Below are 20,449 nucleotides of genomic sequence, written 5' to 3' on the forward strand. Positions count from 1 at the left end.
TGAGATAGTTCCCTGGCAAGTCACAAAGGCTTCTAAAAATAGCACTGTGACTTAAATCTTTATCGTTTAATTTCAATAATTATTAGACTACATTTTTGTGATTGCAATGTTTTCTTCCATTTCACACCCTCTTTCAGTGCGAGTTTGATTCCCTCTCTCTGCACATGTGACCAACACTGGTATGTACCAGGAGAATTTTTGTTGTTATTTTAATTAAAAATACAAAAATGAAAACAATTTCCACCCCATTGTTATATATTGTAAATATTGGAATTGCATTGAAATGTGCTGGACAAATATGCCTTCTAGACAAGAAGCTCCCTGTAATAGAAATTGGCTTCCCTCACAATTTATATCAAACACCAAAATCAATCTGCAATTTGAAAGGAAGTCACAAAAGAATGGCCACTTGCTACCAATTCCATCTAAATTATGCTCTGTAAAATAAAGCATAAAACTGAAAGAAAAACGTGATGCTACAAGATTCTATATATATTCAAGATATTTTAAAATTAGCTTGTCATTTTTCATAATTGAAATTCTGATGCTAAAGATGTATTTCTATATTTTTAAATTTAAAGTTATGCCAGTAAAATTTTTCATGCCCTATGATGATAAATTTTTGCTTTTCACTTTGATCTGTCTATGGAGATGTGAGTCTGTTCATTTCTCCTTTAAGATATATTCTGTTTCACCACAGCTCAGAGATAATAAAGACCTCAGGCCCTGCAGCACTTACTAACCTATTTCATTAAGCAGGCTGTATCACGTATGAGTGTACTTGTGATTTTTTAATTGAAAATAAATAATAATTGCTCTTATTGTTATTGTTGTTTTTAAGTCGAGTACTTTGACTCCTATTAATCATTTCATATTAAACATAGGGTATTTTCAAAGTCTTCATGGATGTGCTTTGTGTTTTAACTGTATAGAATATTTAGATGGACAATTTAAATGGATGAACTAATTGGATCCTACTGTTTCTAAAATGGTATTCTTCCTAAAGCTCTTTCTAACAGTTTCTTATTATCTCTGAAAGCTGATATTTAGTTTGCATTCTCAAGCACTTGGCCAAGGGATAAAAACCATTCTGGGCTCAACCCCACAAAAGCTCTAGTTCTAAAATAGGAAACTATTGCCAAGTTTTATGTGTTCCCACTCAGTTATTTCACTCATGCCCTTCTCTCTGTTCCCAGTGCCACCAACCTAGTTCAGGTCCTATACCCTTTTGGCCTTAGCGTTTCAGTAGCCTCCTAGCTGAACTATCTAAGTTGTTTTACTCGTGGCTTTCAAATTAATCTTCTTCAAAGCACATTTTCTGATCACACCACTTGCTCACACATGCAGAAATGTGTAAGTCATTCAATTAAGTCATTTTATTTAATTCAATAACTACTAATAGTCTTACAGATATTTTAAGTACTTACTAAGTTTAGGAATTTGCTGGATCTGTCACCAACCCCTGAGAGTCAGAGACTCCAAATCATGGTCCTTTTGCCTAATGTCACTCACATCAATGGGACAAAACTGAATTCGGTAAATCTAGTCAGAAACTTTATTCCTGAAATGAAGAAGGATAACCAATGCGTTAGTGATTCCTTCCCCACAATTCTGGGGAATTAGGAAAGTATTAAAGGATCTCAGGGGGAGATAGGCAGCTTCAGGAGTGGGGATTCTTGAGGAAGGGTGGAGAGTTCTCATTTCCAAGGGAGTATGTGCTGTTCTCAAACATGCTTGGAACATGCTTAGCCATACATCACATGTCTCATTTTAATGTTAAATCTCTAGCTCTGGTTCTGATTTGAGTATGCTAATAAAGAAAAGTTTATCAAAAAGTCTCTTGGGGAGGGATTTCAAGTGCCATCTTGGATTTTTCTGGTACAAACCAGTTTCTTGGTGGTGGTCCTTTGGTTTCTTATCTGATTTCTGCTGGAAGACTTAGCTAACCCTGGCATTCTCACCTTTTCTTCAGGAGTTCAGCCTGCTCTTGTTAGGAATTATGTTGGAGAGAGTACAAGAATCTCAGTAGAAGTTTAAGGATTAACTAATGATGTGGTAGCACAACTCAGGGACAGGCCCTGCAGATATGAAAATGGATAAAACAGCCTTGGAGACATTTACAGTTTCCTAAATGAAAACTTTATGTGGTATTTACTATGTAGATTTTACTAGAAATTAAATTCATAATTTATAACCATACTGATATTGTCTATATGTGCTTAAATACACACACATACTATAGCATCACACAGAGCTAGGATGTACATAGAGTAGGTATAAACCTGGGTCCATGAATGTGGGTTTGAAAAAAAAAGTACATTTTATATAAAAATTCAGTTTTCAAACTGAGCCTTTGTTGTACTCAAATGACAGAAATATACTAAGTTTGACCATTCCCCCCTTCACTAGGATTGTGGCTAAATTCTGGAAGTTTATGTACTGTCTCTGCTATAGACTCGCTGTGTCTTCCCAAAATTGCTGTGTGGAAACGATTCCCATGTGATGGTATTTGGAGGTGATGGGACTAGATCACGTGGGCAGAACTCTCATGCACTTATGAAAGAGACTCCATTGGAAACACCTGCGAATCAGGATTGCTGGAAAGGCCCTAAGGCCGGTAAGGACAGCAGGGCCATAAGAGGTCTGATGGTAACCACCATCCTAAACCTCCTCATCAATGGCGCAAATCTGGAAAGCACTGGCTCCAAGAATATGGCCTGGTGGGCTATGGCAGGACCTATGTCACCCACCAGGAGGGCCTGATTACAGAGGGCAGGTGTGTGGGTGCGAACTGCGCATGCGCCTTCCTGTCTACTCAGCCTTTAATTAAGCACGAGCTCAGTCAGAGGTCTGGGTGGTGTAGGAACAGAGTGGCCAAAGGTTGGGGCTTCTGGAAACCACATGGGGAGGGAAGGAAAAGGAGAAAGAGAAGAAAAGGAGAAGGAGAGAAACGCTATAGAGCGCCGTTTTGCCTTCTGCCATATGAGAACACAGCAAGATTGTCACGAACCACAAAGCTGACTCTCCCTGCACCTTGGTTTTGGACTTTCCCAGTCTCCAGAAATGTAAGAAAGAATTTTCTTTTGATTTTAGGTCACCCAGCCTGTGGCATTCTGTTATAGCATCCCGAAACGGTGGAAGACAGGCCCTGTAGAGGGAGGGCATATGGTCTACCTGTTGCCTGAGAGTGCAAACATTTACTCAGTTGACCATCCTCTCGTCTGGTCCACAGAGGTCTCTGTTAAAACCTGGTTTATTTCTATCTACCGGGCTAGGTCAGGTTTGTACCTGTAGTTCTCCATTTTCTATTAATATTTGTTACTCCCAATTCTGGGATATCCCTATTTTCTTCAGCCTACCTTTCTCTAATAATTTCTTTGTGTTTAAAATGCTCTCCCTTTCCCTGAAATGACTACTAAGCTTTTACAAATCAAAGCTAAGTTCCTCCTTTTTTTGCTTTGCTTTCCACCCCCTCACTGAGCCCCAACAGCCCAAACACGTGGATGGAAGGTCCAGGGAAGGCAGCATATGAGGCAAGAGCAGGAGCTGAGCAGAGGGCAAAAGAGGAAATTAAAAAGGAAGAAGTTTTTTACTATTTCAAAAAATATTATTCTGTTCCTTAAACGTTGCATGATATACATTGGAGATTTAACCGTACACTGGCCCATGTGTACTCACAGGAGTCATAACGCTATCATGTCACGTAACACTTTCTAGAGCCGATGGTCATGAGCAGCACGTGCCACGAAGCCGAGAGGTCTCCAAACACAGTAACGCCAAATAGTGACAGTATTTATGAATTTCCATCTAATTACATTAAATTCAGTGCTATTTGTTCTGGGCTAATCTAGATAGTGTCAAACAGGCCTTTTTAGAAATCCATAATCTGATGTGGAATTTGAACATTTCATTTTAAACCACTGTCGATCCTTGTGTGTGATAAAACATCTGTCGGTTAACCGGGAGCGGAGTTCTTTCAGATCCTCTGCTTAGTATCGCTGTCTGATCAGCTGTCTAACATCGGTGGTGACAGTAATGCTAATGATGCTTGTATTGGGTTGGCCAAAAAGTCTGTTTAGATTTTTCTATAAAACAAAAGACATGTTTTTCATTTTCACCAATAACTTCATTGATGATTTGGATATTTTGAGTATGTGGTCTATCTCCCCCTATTGGGTTTTAGTGGGTAGAGGCCAGGGGTGCTGCTAAACATCTTCCAGTGCATAAGACAGCCCCACAGGCAAAGAATTATTTGGCTAAAATGTCAATAGTACCAAGACACTTCACAAACCACTTTTGACATGTTCAGTCACAGCATCTTCTCCACACACTGCACAAATCTTTTCCTGTATGTTTCAGGTGTTTTTACATTTCTTGAAATATAATGCATAATATGCCAAAATGTTGCGCATTTTCTTCTTCAATATTAGAAAGGCTGCACAAAAATTCACAAATTTTGATAAGTTTTTTTAAGTGCACGCTGATATGACATCTGTCACAATACAATCTAACAAAATTGTTTTGAATGAAGTTTAAGACAACTAAGTACTACTAGAGCCATCATATGGAAAAAAAAAACCAACAATGAACTTTTTGGCCACTGCAATAGTTTATTATTTAGTTTTTTACTATATACCATTTATTTTTCCAGTCATAAATAAAATATTTTATGTGCATTATCTTATTTAATTCTCACAATGATACTATTATATATTCAGTTCTATTTTATCCATTTTGCATATGAAGAATTAAGGCTTAGAGAGGTAAGATACCTTATTTGAAATCACACTTTTAACTGAATCTTACTTTTAGACTCCAGGACTTATGTCAAGTTTTTGGGAAGCAGTGGAGACCTAAATGGAAAGGAATATGTTGAATTAAGCCCTGTTTTTTATCATTTCTTTTATAAACTGGTGTAATGGTAGTATATATCTCATGGCATTTTACATATAAAGAATAGATAATGTATCCAAACCACTTAGCATGTTGACTGGACCTACAAAGAACTCAAAAAATGTTAATTATTATTATTAAAAATTTCATGAAATGATTTGGGAGTACTATATTTGGAATAATAGATGTGCAAGGGTTTTATAATAAGGTAGTGTCACCAGAGTTAAGGCATTGATCTCGCAAATTACTGGTTACCAGTAATGTGACAAACTGGTCGTTGGTGCCAATGACAAGAATATTTCTTAATTATCTCTTTACTCTGTAATAACTTCATTTATCTCTTCCCCCCCACACACATTCTTTATGATCCTCTTTTACCTGCTCTCTTTTCTCTGTATCTTACTCTCCCCCCACTCCTTCTTTCCATATTTCTTCAAGTACTTCAGCAACTTTTTTTCTTGTTTCTCCTTCTATCATTTATGTCCCATGCTCATAGCATTGCCTATAATGCTGCATGGAGGAGCGTGCCCAGCAATTGTTTTCTCACATAGGGCATTAGGGCTTGAGCTCTCCCACCAAAATGTTAGTTGAGCCATGTAATTTTTAACAGGAGTAGGATGGAAATAGGTGGAAACACTCTCCTGGCCCCAAAATTCTGATATTAAGAAGGAAACAATTTATTTGTAGGAAAATCATTTTTCAACATAGAATCACTTTTCCCAAAATTATATTTATGTAAAAATATAGTTGATAATCAGAAGGCTTGCGATGATGATGATGATAATAATGATGATACTCCTTAAGAATAGGCTGTGGTATTTCCAGCTTCTAGCAGACTGACTGGCATGTAGCAGGTGCTTAAAAAGCTTGTGTGGAAAAAAATAAATGAAAAAATACTTAATAGTTATATAATTATAATTCTGATGTATAAATTGGTACTCCTCTTTGGGGGCAATATACCTGTTGAAACTCAGGTGTTCAAACACAGGTTTCGTCAATTCTGAGAGAATTATAAACAGAACCACATATATACCTCACAAATACATAACAAACCCAGCTCATTCCAGAAGCCTAATACTGAAACTGTGCACAAATTCTTCTCACTTCCAAATAAGACCAACAATGGTTTTCAAACTTCTGTTTTTTCCCCACTCATTGTAATTTGTTTATTCAGATTATCTGATTGTTTTTTATTGTCATTCAAGTACAATTGTCTCCATTTTCCTCCCACCACTACCCCCAACCCAAGCCATCCCCACCTCTCACCCTCCATCCTACCCACCTTTGACTTTGTCCGTGTGTTCTTTATATATGTTCCTTGACAACCCTTCCCCCTAATCTCTCCAATATCCCCTCCCACCTCTCCTCTGGTTACTGTCAAGTTCTTAATTTCAATGTCTCTGGTTATATGTTGCTGGCTTGTTTGTTTTGTTGATTAGGTTCCACTTATAGGTGAGATCATGTGTTATTAGTCTTTCACCATGTGGCTTATTTCACTTACCATAATGCTCTCCAGATCCATCCAAGCTGTCACAAAGGATAGGAGCTCCTTCTTTCTTTCTGCTGCGTAGAATTCCATCCTGTAAATGTACCACAGTTTTTTGATCCACTAATTCACTGATGGGCACTTAGGTTGCTTCCAGCACTTGGCTATTGTAAATTGTGCTGCTATGAACATTGGGGTGTATAGGTTCTTTTGAATTTGTGTTTCAGGATTTTTAGAGTATAGTCCCAGCAATTGGAATTGCCAGGTCAAAAGACAGTTCCATTTTTTGTTTTCTGAGGAAGTTCCATACTGTTTTTCCATAGTGGCTGCACCAGTCTGCATTCCCACCAACAGTGTACGAGGGTTCCCTTTTCTTCACAACCTTGCCAGCACTTTTTGTTTGTTGATTTGGTTATGATGGCCATTCTGACTGATGTGAAGGATATCTCATTGTGGTTTTAATTTGCATCTCTCTGATGTCTAGTGATGTCGAGCATCTTTTCATATGTCTCTGGGCCCTCTGTATGTCCTCCTTGGAGAAGTATCTGTTCAGGTCCTTTGCCCATTTTTTAATTGGGTTGTTTGTCTTCCTGGACTGGAGTCCTGTGAGTTCTTTGAGTTATCATTTGCAAATATATTTTCCCATACGGTTTGTTCCCTATTCATTTTGCTGATATTTTCTTTAGCCATCCAGAAGCTTTCTATTTTGATGAAGTCCCATTTGTTTATTCTTCCCTTTATGTCCCTTGCTCTAGGGGACATATCGGTAAAAATATTGCTGTGTGGAATATTTGAGATTGTCCTGCTTATGTTCTCCTCTAGGACTTTTATGGTGTTGTAACTTACATTGAAGTCTTTTATCCATCTTGAGTTTTTTTGTGTATGGTGTAAGTTGGTGATTGAGTTTCATTTTTTTGCATGTAGCTGTCCAGCTCTCCCAACACCATTTTTGGAGAGGCTATCTTAACTCATCGTGAATGTCCCAGGGATGAAGCCGTAGTGGACTTTCCTCTCTGTTTGCATGTTTCGTTTTTAACCTGGCCTACTTGAAATACTGTTAAGCTTAGGAAATCCATAATTATTATCTAAGAATTCTATGATTGTATTTTTGGTTATAGCAAAGGGACTTTAAAATTTGACTTATAAAGGACTATGAATATTGGATGATTAATATTTTATAAAAACAAAGATCAAATTGAGAAGCAAAGCAATTCATTACCCTTACTAAAATAAAATCACTAATGTGCAAATCTGAGAAAGGTCATTGTATTTGATACTTGCATTATGCATAAAGAGATGAAGCTTCCTTTGAAGTGTTTATTATAATAACTTGCCATGGGACTGAGTTATGAAATCATGGTGCATAATTAAAATGCCAAGTCTCCAAGTCCTGCAGTAACACACTAGTGGTTTTATACAACCTAGGACACACCCTTGGCTATTTGTGAGCATACTTTACATTTAGAGAAGGAAAAGGATTTAGCTGTTTATGTACCAGATGAGTAACCTCATAATACAACATAATTGCTGTGAGACAATTGACAACTCAATGTGATTTGGTTTCTTCCTCTCTAGTAAAAGATTATTTCATGGGCTTTATTATGTGAGTGTTAATGTAACAGTTTATAAAAGGGTGCATAGAGTGATGTAGTAACCCGATATACAGATTTAGAGTCAAAACAAACGAATTCACGTTTTGGCTTCCTACCTTCTCCTTCTGATAAAACTGAGCGATGTCAACCTCCCTGAGTCACCAATTTCTCATCTTTAAGTGGTGAAAACAGTATCTACCCATCTACCACAAAAAAGTTCATTAGACTAGAGTATAAATAAATAAATGTGTGACATAAAATGCTAATTAAGCTTCAGAAACACTAATTTTCATTATTGAAAAAGGATTAAGAAGAGATATTCTCAATGACCACACTGTGGTTAAGATGGTTCTGAGGGTACTTCCTGACTCTCCGTGGCTTTTGCAGGATCTATTACAATTCTGAACGATGTTTGTGAGACTGTGACTTTTGTTTCAGTTCTTAACCTGATGAGTTCATCGTTGTATTATATCATTTTGGGTGGCCAGACGGATTTTCAAGCATTTTACCACTTACCCTTTGTGCATATATGCATGATAGTTATGTGTGCTATTTTTGAATGGTTTTTAAGGAGATATTGGAATAATTTAATATTTTCTATTGAGTACTCTATTTGGCTTAGTTAATAGGTTGCCACATTACTTAGTGAGTCTAAAATTGAGTATCTTATTTGTATATCTGAAGTTGGTAATGGGTAATAATTATCACCTTGAGACTGGCATATTTGCTTGAGAGAGAAAATTACTCTGATTCTCTGACTTGGGAAAAGATTCCTTCTACAGAAAATGTGTTTGACTCTTTCTTCTGCTCTTCCTTTTTCCTCTTTATAACTGTCATATTTCAGATCCACAAAAAGTAGCTTATAGCTGTATTAAGAACAATTATCTCCAAATAGTATTTGTTTAGTTATTTAAATCATTTCTATACTTGTGAAGATGTGGAAAGGTTTTAATTAATAAAATAATTTTCTATGTGTTTTAATAAAATAAACCTCTATGTGCAGTTTAGGCATAACTAGATTATTCAGTGAAATATCTGGAGAAAATGGATTCCGCAGTCCTGGGTTACCAGCTGTGTAACCGTGGGGGAGTCAGCTAGCCTCTCTGTCACTGTCCTCTTCCATAAAATAAGAAGAGGAATAATAATATTTCATCTAGTCACACGGATTTTTGTTGGAGGTCAGATGTGCCTACACAATGTAGTTCAAGGATGTACTATAAAGTGTTAAATATTATTTATACTTTTTATATTAATGAATATCTTTATCACACTAGAAACGTCATTTATATACATTTTAATATGACAGACTCTCCTCTTTTTGTAATGCCTTTGTTGAAAAAAAGGCCATCCGTTTCTGGCCATCCCTTTTGTTTCCCTTTGTTGTACCCTCCTCCTCTCTCTAGCCCTTCAGTGTAGCTGTTTGCATGATTTGACATCAGACCTTGTCTCTTGACTTCTTATACTAGTTAACTGTTGGGATTTTTCTGTAATTCATGAGTTTATCTGGCCATGATTGCCTCCTGAATTATATTCCTCATTGTGGAAAATTGTAACAGCACTCACACAATCATTCATGCCAGAAATATTTCCTCTTTAGCTTCTGCATTCAATAGATTACAAAGATTTGTTAAATTTACCACTCAAACCTTGCCCAAATCTCTTTGTAGACACTGTCTTTGTTCCAATCCTCCTCACTTGCACTTGCACTGTTAACAGCCTCTTAATTTTCACGTCTTCAATCTCACCTCAACCCAAACGAATCCTCCACTCTTCTGTTCAAAGTGATCTTTCTAACACACCTCCTGGACTTTGTTTTCCCATGGCTGGTTAATTTTTTGATGGATTCCTGTACTCTGTGGTATAAAGTACAAACTTCATATTACAACAAACCTTTTTCCTACTGTTTTATCATATGTACCTCACTCCAGGTAGACAGGGCTATTGGGATTTTCCAGAATATAGTGTGAATTCTAAAAATCTGTGCCTTTGTACACGCTCCTTCTTTGAAATGGCCCTTCCTTCACCACTCATTGTCTGAGAAAATACTCACCTCAAACATAATCTCCCCTCTGGAGTTTCACGGGTTCCAACAGGCTCTTTGAGAAACTACATTCTTTTGTGATTTTACAGAATCCTTTACATTCCAGGGCTGCAGCCTTTAAGGAGATTCTATTAAAGTTTCTTTTTTCTTTTTTTTTTTAGATTTTCCTTCCTCACTAGGGGAGCTTATTCCTCCCTGATCTCTTTTTCTACTAAAAGATAAAAATGCTTTGTAAATGTTTACTGAGAGAATGAATTAATAATGATGCAGTTTAGTCTTTTGTTTCTTATCAACTTCAAAATAATAAGAAAAGGAGGATACAAGGAAAATCACAGAAAATGGGAATAAGGTGAGGGATTAGTCATAAGCTGCTATCAATCTTATATCAGAAAGAAACCTCTTTCCCTGTTTGTTCTGTGCCTCAAAAGAGATTCTTTTTTATTCATGTTTTTTTGTGTGTGACAAGTTAGGGCCTGTCCTCTGTTTCTCTGTTTTGTTTTTTAAAGCCTATAGGTAGTTATTATTGTATAATGAAAAATATATCACAGTAAGTTATTCTGAGGTTTCAGATTAGAAAATTGCTTTCCTTTTATGGAAGCATTAAAAACTAGTGATTCTGATAAACAGTACTTTTGAACAATAGACTTCCTTGATATCTTTAATTTAAAACCTTGTGGGTAAATTTATAGATGTTACAAACATTAGATAAAAATATATTTTGAAGAAAGCATATGTAACACTTTTTCATTCATGCTAGGTTATTTACCTGCAGCCCTATATTTTTTAAGACTAAAAACAAACATCTGAGCAATGAATTGATGTGATTTCAGGGCAGCACGTTGTTGTCAGGGAGCCCTGGAGTACAGCGGTGCGATCGTGTTCCCAAGCCCACGATCCACCCTGACAGGGAGCTGGTGTATCATATTGTCATGGCAACAGGACGTCATCTTAGGTTTAAATGTGTTTGTGTTGCAGATCTGTAACTTTAAAAGCTTACCCAAAGCTTTTAAAATGAAAGTTGTGTTGCTTCCGTGGTTCATGGTGTATACTAAAAATTCATGGCTATTTTGCAAACGGTAATTTGAGTGTTCTTTACTTTTGTTCTTTTTATTTCCGAAGTGAGCCATTATCAGACTAAAATGGTTATGCCTGAGTGTTTTGTTTTGTCATTCAATATAGAACTGCAGGGGTAGAGATCTTTCTCCCCTATATTTGCTATGCAAAGAATCTGGATTTAGGTTTTTGGATATTTGGATATGAATATACTGTATGTTTATGTATGTATTCTTTCACTGAGGCAATCATGATGAAAAGCAAACAGCTATTTTAACCTGCTGAATATTATGCACTTAATAAGCTTAATGTGTTTCTCCAAAAAGCCAAGACTTTGCGGCACTGTCAGTGACTTCTGTGTGGGAAGGACACTTCTCTTGCCCAGAGATTCTCTGCAAACAGTGAGAAAAAACAATGATCAATGGGCCTGCTCATTGCTTAGGAGAATGTCCTTGACATCCCTCACACTGCAGCACAATGCAAATGGCTGGGCTCTCTTTTGGAAGCAGGGGAGTGGGAACCACAAAGGGTGAGCAGGAGATATCACAGGAGAATGGAGGGGGTGGTGGAGAGATAGAGATAGAGAGGGAGAGAGGGAGAGAGAGATACTCAATTTGTTATTGCCTTCTTTGCAGTCCTTAACCCCTTAGAGATGGAAGTTTTCCACATCAATATGCACTGTATTATTCCCTCCAGGAGAGTAAATTGTTTTTTGTAAGTTAGCTTTGTGTTGAAAGAGGCATACCGATGAAGGTTATGGAGAGAATGTGAAATAGAGAAGGCACTCTGAAGGTATTAATACTGAATTGAGAGGAAAGACATCTGCGGATTTAAAAAAAACTAAACTGGAAACTAAAATCTATGATGTATTATTTTTTCCTATTGCCAATTATTTGTCTTAGTGTATGCATAAGGGGTGATGAAAAAGACAAGGTGCAGGACATTCGATAGGTTTGTGAAGCAGACGTCAGCTTTTTTGTTCTGTTACTATTTTTGTAGTTGTTTGATTTTTGATTTTGATTTTATTATTTTTTGCTGCTTCTCCCTGAATATGATATACATTACAGGAGCTAAAATCTTGGAGTTCTTATGTCCACTTATTTACTATCAGTTTTCCTAGAAATATGATAACTTGCATAAAATCAGATTTACAAATTTATTTTTTTAACCTCAAATTGAGAGTCTTATTGTAACTAGTATTCATAACTCCTGTAGTCCTAAGCTATATGCTTTGGGAAAGAAAATGAAGAGTGTTGTGTTAGATAAGAATAGAGAAACAACCCTTTGTTTGGTTAGCAAAAATGAGTTTTGCACTTCTGTTGCTGGAAAACTGACTAAGCTTCTAACATCCCTGGTGATGATATAGCACACCTAGTGCGGAAAGATAAGCAATACCATTTTAATATCACATCATGCCAGATGTTCAGGGCATGATTTACTCCAGGTTCTGGGCATAGATTAGACATGTTTCTTGTAGGTTGCTCAAGCCTGGAATCATTTGTGAGTATTAGAGACAGTAGGTCCCAGTGAATTGGAAGAGTGAAGGTTTGTTCTGTACTTCCACCTTGTCCTAAGAATATTGCTTTTGGTGATGGAAAGCTTTTTCCATATGTTTCTGTTGGTAATGTGTCATACAACTAAGTAAACATCCTTAGAAAAAGTTAAGTATATTTTATTGCTTATGTTATTACAGTTGTCCCAACTTTTCCCTCTTTGCCCCTCTCTGCCCAGTACCCCATTCCACCCAGCAATGCCCCCCTTAGTTCATGTCCATGGGTCATGCATGTAAGTTCTTTGGCTTCTCCATTTCCTATACTGTTCTTAAAACCCCCCTGTCTATTTTGTACCTACCAATTATGCTTTTTAATCCCTGCACCTTTTCCCCCATTCTCCCACTTCCCCCTCCCAGCTGATAACCCTCCAAATGATCTCCATACCTATGATTCTGTTTCTTTTCGGGTTGTTTGCTTAGGTTTTTTGTGTTTTGTTTTGTTTGTTTTTTAAGATTCAGTTGTTGATAGTTGTGAATTTGTTCCCTTTTTAAGGTTCATAATCTTCTTTTTTTATCTTAAGTCCCTTTAACATTCCATGTAATAATGGCTTGGTGCTGATGAACTCCTTTAGCTTTACCTCGTCTAGGAAGCACTTTATCTGCTCTACCATTCTAAATGATAGCTTTGCTGGATACAGTGATCTTGGATGTAGGTCCTTGCTTTTCTTCACTTTGAATACTTCTTGCCAGTCCCTTCTTGCCTACAAAGTTTCTTTTGAGAAATCAGCTGATAGTTGTTGGGAACTGCCCTGCCTGGTTTCAGAGGCTGTAACCCCTCATGGTTAAGGCTGAGTCAGAGTTGGGACCATAAGCCACTAAGGAGACAAAGCTTGTCTCCCTGGCAGGTGTGCCACCTTTGCCCACTTCACCCTGCTTGGCCCTGAGCTTGGCCAGTTAGCCAATGACGGGTAAGAATCCTCAAGGGAGGATCAACCTAAGACAGGCTCTGGTCACGGAAGAGGCCCGCAGGGAAGGACTCGGGGGGCTGTGGCAAAAGGGGGTGATGGACCCTCGCCCCTCGGCTTTGAAATAGCCTGAGTCCTCATTCTGTCTGCAAGAAGTCTCCTAATCTCTTGTCTGCTTTACTTCCCAGTCTGACTTGAGCCTGAAGAGATAACAGAGGGCGGTGCAGTCCTGTGCTGGGAGGGGCGGATTCCCTGGGGAATCAGGCCTAAGAAAAATACATACATTCCTGTGAAACCTACTTAATCTGTACCCTCAGCTTAAAAGATAATGGTCCAGACCTGAGATGAGTCTGGTGCCTAAAGTTTTATGGCCCTCTAACTAATTGGCTGTAACTCAGAATAAGCCCTCAGAGTTCTCTGTAAATCTTGTATTGTTTAACCCTTACTGACTGACAATGATTGATGAGCTTTATCTGTATTCCTGTGCGAATGAACCTAATAAAAGCCCCTGGAGAGAGAGGCTCTGGGCCCTTCTCCCCTTGAGAGAAACGGCCACCTTTCCTCCCCAAGCAGATCATGTCTTGGTAGTCTTTTTCTTCATCCGTGGCAGACCCGGGGGGGGGGGGCTGCGTTAAAGCCCCCCAACAGATAGTCTTATGGGAACTCCTTTGTAGGTAACTCTCTTGCTGCTTTTAAAATTCTCTATCTTTAACCTTTGGCATTTTAATTATGATGTGTCTTGGTGTCGTCCTGTTTTGGTCCAACTTGTTTGGGACTCTCGGTGCTTCCTAGACTTATATGTCTATTTCCTTCACCAAATTAGGAAAGTTTTCTTTTATTATTTTTCAAACAAGTTTTCAATTTCTTGCTCATCTTCTTCTTCCAGCATCCCTATGGTTCAGATGTTGGCACATTTGGAGATGTCCTAGAGTCTTCTTATACTGTCCTTGTTTATTTGAGTTCTTGTTTCTTTGTTCTGTCCTAGTTGAATGTTTATTTCTTCCTTATGTTCAAAATCATTGATTCGAATCCTGGCTTCCTCCTCTTCACTGTTGGTTCCCTGTTGATTTTCCTTTATTTCTCTTAGTGTAATCTTCATTTTTTTCCTGATATTATTGCCGTACTCAAAGAGGTCTTTAAGCATCTTGATCACCAGTGGTTTTGGCTCTGCATCTGATAGCTTGACTATCTCTGTTTCATTTAGTTCTTATTCTGGAGTTTTGTTCTGTTCTTTGATTTGGGCCATATTTCTTTTCTCAATTTGGCAGCCTCCCTGTGTTTGTTTCTGTGTATTAGGTAGAGCTGCTTTGACTCCCTGTAAAAGTCACCTGTAAATTGTGTGGGTAATCACCAGTATGGCGCAACCCACTTCTCTGCTTTGTGGCTCTGTGTAGCAGGTTGGCTCAGAGAGGGGACTGTGCCCACTACCTGGTTTCCAGGGTTTGTCTTGCACTCACCCTATCTCCCGTCACTTCACCCATTCCTGTTGTGTGACTGGAGCCATTCAGCTGTTGCCCTGGTGTTGAATCCTGGACTAACTGGGTTTGTGTACGTTTTAAGACTATGTGGGCCCTTTAAGTGAAATTCCCTGAACATCCTGTAGTTTCCTCTGCCCCAACACCCACTGATTTTTACAGGCAGATGTTGTGGGAATTTATCTTCCCAACCTTGGAGTTCTGGGCTGTGTGGTCTGGGATTGCTCACTCCCAAGGTATCCTTCCTGATTTTTATCCACCACACATGAAATGTGGGACCACCCATGTCCATTCTACTGCCGCCACCACCTCTCCATGTCACACTGGGTGTCCTCACCTCTCCACCCCTGTCTCTGTGTCTCTGCCCCTCCTACCTATCTGGATGATTGTGGCTTCTTTAAGTCCTTGGTTGTTGGACTTCCATACAGTTCTATTTTCTGACATTTCTTGGTGCTATTTGTTTTGAGATTTAGTTGTAACTCTTTTTGTGGTTGTGCGAGGAGGCAAAGCATGTTTACCTATGCCTCCATCTTGACCAGAAGTCCTTAGAACATTTTTCAAAGAACCAGGAGTTTACTTGAGATGGTTTTGAGAAAAGTGCCAATCTTTGTGAAGTACAGCTTGACGCCTCTCTATTCCTCCCCTCTCCCCTAAGGGAACTCTAAGTGTTCTCCACTAAGGGGACACTAAAACTCATTTGAGGGACAGAGAAAAGAGACTGTTTCACTTTTTTTAGAGATCGTGTTTGTGAGGAATATTTAATGAAGGTGTGGTTGGTTGAATGATGTCCCCCACCCCCACTCCATAAAGATACCTCCATTGCCAAATTCTTGAAACCAATTCATGATATCTTATTTGGAAATAGGATTTTTTGTGGATGATTAAGGATCTTGCGATGAGCTCATCCTGGATTATCCAGCTGAGCCTGAAGTCTAATCACAACTGTCTACATAAAAGACAGAGGAAGATTTGAGGCAGACACACAGAAGAAAAGAAGGGGATGTGGTGTCTGCAGGTGTCCTGCAGGCTGCATGAGCAGAGGGCTCGACACAGGGACAATGATGGGCCTCATTCCGAAGCCAGGCTCTCCCTGTATGTCTCTTGACATACTTTTGAGCCACTGTCCCCTCACTGGAGCTTGATATTTGTGCCCAAATTCCGAGAGAAGATAAATTTTCCCAAGATCTACACAATTAGTGAAGTAGATACTAGGGTGCTATGGCGCTTTACAGAAAAAATATCTAGAGACGAATTGTTCTAGTTGTATATACCAATCAAGAAGATCCTCAGACAATTTCAGAATGTTACCAGTTTCAATTCAAGTACACCAGTAATGGGCCAATCATGGAATTCATAATTAAGAGCTAAAGCAGTGAATATAGTATGTCATCTACTGACAACAAGAAAGCAAATATTCTTATTTGCAAGGTTTATATTCTACTGCAAGATCTGGGACCTTTACCTAATGATGTTTGTTTGACCATGAAACATTTTTACTGTGATAAAGTTACACCCCCAGATTACTTCTTCCTGGTTTTAAGGGTGGTGACTTTGAAGGAGTGATATTTGAAGGAGAGGCTATGTACTAAATGTGGGAGCTGTTCCAACACCTTTTCACACCTTCAAAATAAAAGTGAATACTGAAATATGATGAATGGACAATATTGATTCAGCTATACTATCATTGAAACAATTAAAGATACTATTTCAAAAAAAACTCTCATAAAAATGATCTAGAAGACAAACAGGAGCATTATATAAATGATGATTTTGACATTGAAACTAAAATGGCAGAGCAGAAGATAAACCTGGATCTTCTAAACTTGGAGAACCAAGTTTAGCTTGTGAGGAAGATGAAATTAAGAGGTCTTAAAGTCTAGATCTTTCCATTTCTCACTCTCAGATTGAGCAGTTAGTCAATAAAGTATCTGAACTTGAGGTGCCTGAAAACTAAACAAGAAGCAAAAGCATCTTTCAGAATGTTAGGTGTATGAGGGACAGATAAAGACAGGAACGTAATGGGTTACAGGTCTTATATTGAGAGAAGCTGTCCCACAGGTACTGCACTGGGCTGATTTCTCTGAGATCTTGGGCTTCAAGCCACTTCCCTAATGGGATGAGTCTTTAAGGCTCCTGGGAGGAGGATGGGTAAATTTTGCACATGGGAGGAATGTTAGTATAATGGCCAGAGGGCATACCATGTTCAATAATTGTCAGAAGGGTTGCCTCTGAGTTTTTCCCTGTCTGTATGTGCATGCTGATCTTCACATGAAGATCTGGAGTCCAATTTTTCTCCTGTTAAATCTGGACTATCCTGAGTTACCAGCTTGGTCAGTACATAGTTGAAATGATAAATGGGTACTTCCAATGTTAGTTCATAGGAAATCTTGTTTCTTCTGCCTGGGCCTTCTGCAAATTCTGTGCCTGAGGCACTCCCTCTTGGAATCTAGTGTCAAATACTTTGAGAACCCAAGCCACATAGAATGCCCACAGTTGATAGCCCTAACTGAGCTCCCTGACCACAGTCAGTATCTACTGCCCGCCATATATGTAAGTCATCCTGGACATTCAGCCTAGTGAAGTCTTCGGGTGACTGCCTGCAGCTCTTGGAAGACCCCCAAGTGAGAACTGCCAGCTATGCCCAGTCAACAAACAGAACCAGGAGAGAAAAATCATAAACTACTTTGAGTCCTCACATTTTGGGATGGTTTGCTATATTGCAACAGGCACTTAGAAACACCATCTTATACATGAGGAGATCTAAAGACATTAAGTAACGTGTTGGAAGTAACAGAGTAAATCACAGAACCTGGATTTTAAGTATTATTTCATTCCCCAGCATCTCCTCTTATCCAGTATATTTTATTTCTTTCCACTGCTAATATATCAGATATCTGCTGTGTGACCTTGATCTGGCCCAATTCTTCATGTGTGAAATGAGAGATGGTGGACTGAAAAAAAATTGGTAACTCTTTAGAGAAAATTTCTGATTGTCTATTCAATGCATATTTTTTCTATATTGGCCTTTATTTGATGTTCAGTTTACAGGTTGATTTATAAATGCATACATTTTTAATGCTGCAGTGAGCCAGGCCCCAGACTAGGTAAATAAATCATTTTTCTTTCCTTTAAGAATTTCACAGTATATGATATTGTATTGATATAGGATGATGATGGCTGTATTCCTTAAATCTGAGTTGCTTTACCAATGAGATCCCCAAATAGAGTTATTTAAATACAATATAATTCAATTTTTTCAAACTTAATAGCCCCATCAATCACAGCTGGTGAGGCAGACCTGGTCCAGGAGGTATTAGGGAACTTTCCACCAAGTCCCTCCCCCTTCAAAGGTAGTAGGTATGCTGCCTGTGTGGTTGAAACTGGGTCACCTCCCACCCTTGGAAGGTGAGAAAAAGAACACCAAATGGTGTGCATCAATTTCATTTTAATTAAGTGACGAGGGGTTGCCGTTAACCTCACGTTCCTGTTGTGATTTTAGTCCCATGACCACACTGAGTTGTGGGGAGGGGGGCTGAGAAATATCGCCTCTAGCGGGGCAGCCTTGTGTTCAGTTACAATTATGTTATTATGGACAAAGAAGAGGAAGTGTTAGGAAACGACTAGCAGTTGTGCATAGATAAGAAATATTAGCATAAATATTATCATATCAGTGGTTTTCATTCTTAAAATTTATGTGGAGGGCAGCCAGTAATGCTGCTGGATAATTAAGATATGCTTTGCCTAATGTCTAAAGGGTGAGTTAATCATGTCTTATAATAAGTGTAAAAGTGGTAGGGTTATTTTTGGGCATTTCTAACAACTTGTTTTTAAAAAGATCTTTTTATCTTTTAGGATTTTTGTATGTAGAAATGAGTACCTAAAATTTCTTAATTCTGTTAGTGAAAGATATGATCACAGAGTATATTTTGTCTTAGGTCTCTATCATTCTTTGCTTGCTCTGAGGCTTCATGTCCTGGGGAAACCTCTTTTCCTAACTGCTGAAAGACCTTGCTATGCTCTATGTTATGTTATGCTCTATTCACTTATTTTTGTAGCAAACCACCTGAGTCAGCATAGCTTTAAATATCTAATAAAGCTCAAGCATAGAATTTTATTGAAATCTGACTATAATGGATATCCTTTATCTATATATTTAGTTTAAATGGGTACTTTTTTCCACAAAATTCTATCTGATTCTGACATCATAGACAGTGCATTGGCAAGGTCTTATATGATTTCATAACATACAGGGTTCTGCCCTATCCACTACTGTGTCTGTCTACAGATAGGGAATTTATATACTCATAGTCATACAACTTAGATGATACCAGGTATGGATTTACAGATGTAATGTATTTTTATATCAAGATCTCAAATGCCTTGACCGTCTTTTGAGCTGAATCCAATAAATCAAGTCTCGGACTTCAACCTTTTCCCCCAAATCACCTTCTCTTCCTCTCCTCCAAAAAGGATAATGCGATTTTGAGATAGGGCTCAGAAACAATTGACAAACAAGACTGAAATCTAAGTGAAACTTTTTAAAATTAATGGAGGTACAATATTCCAAACCAGTGTGAGCATGAAGACGCTCTAATTTAATTGGTCAGTTTATGAGTGAAATTTTGATTTCTTGTGTTTAAACTTCCAGTAAAGTGTATGGTGAAGAGACATAAAGATGATTGAAAACACTAGGCATGTTTATGCTACAGGAGAGAAGATTTAGTGGGAGGCAGGAGAAAACAGTATTTTGTTAATTACCACGGGAATGAGAGACTAAGCTTACTGTCCATGGCTCCAAGGACACAAAAAGGAAACTAAATGGGGGTGGGGTGGGGTGCAGATTTAGCCTTCATTTAAAGGAGAATTTTGTAACAGAGCTGTCCTGTCCTGAGATAAAATGGGCCATTCGAGACAGTAATCAGTTCCTTATTTGGGAAGTTTTCAATAACAGGCTAGACCATTATTGGCTAGGCCATCATTTTGGGAGTTCGACTATTAAATAGATGATAAGGCAAAATGATAGTTGACCTGCTTTCCAAAACTTTAACACATACATATTTTATAAGATTTTCCTAGAGATTCACTGAAATAATATACATGGAAGTACTTTGAAAAACATGTTTTGGGGTAAAAAGTTTATTTTAGGTATTTAAATTTTCATAATAATTTCAATTCCATTCATAAATTTTATTAAAAAATAGCTGAAATTAGAATTTAATAGTAATCAGCCCTGTGAGATAGCTTTAATATTTTTTAAGTAGTAGAAGAAATAATGAAAGAAAGTGTTGGTAGTCTTTCACAATTAAAAAAAACCTTCTAAATTCTTTTAATGAGATACACTAAAGTTAAAGTAACAGAAAACCATTTATGCTACATAGCAGTTAATATATGTGTGTTATATAAAATGCTCACACAAATATATAATACAAGATATATTTTGAAATTCTTAGAG

General features: G+C 38.0%; 1 pseudogene; it reads left to right on the top strand.

The window, feature by feature from the left end:
* The first annotated feature begins 3,722 nt into the window (after positions 1 to 3,722).
* LOC128780391 (HORMA domain-containing protein 1-like) lies at positions 3,723 to 17,002 on the top strand (annotated as a pseudogene).
* The last annotated feature ends 3,447 nt before the right edge of the window (positions 17,003 to 20,449 follow it).

The sequence above is a fragment of the Desmodus rotundus genome, chromosome 3, assembly GCF_022682495.2.
Source record: "Desmodus rotundus isolate HL8 chromosome 3, HLdesRot8A.1, whole genome shotgun sequence".
Taxonomy (NCBI): Eukaryota; Metazoa; Chordata; class Mammalia; order Chiroptera; family Phyllostomidae; genus Desmodus; species Desmodus rotundus.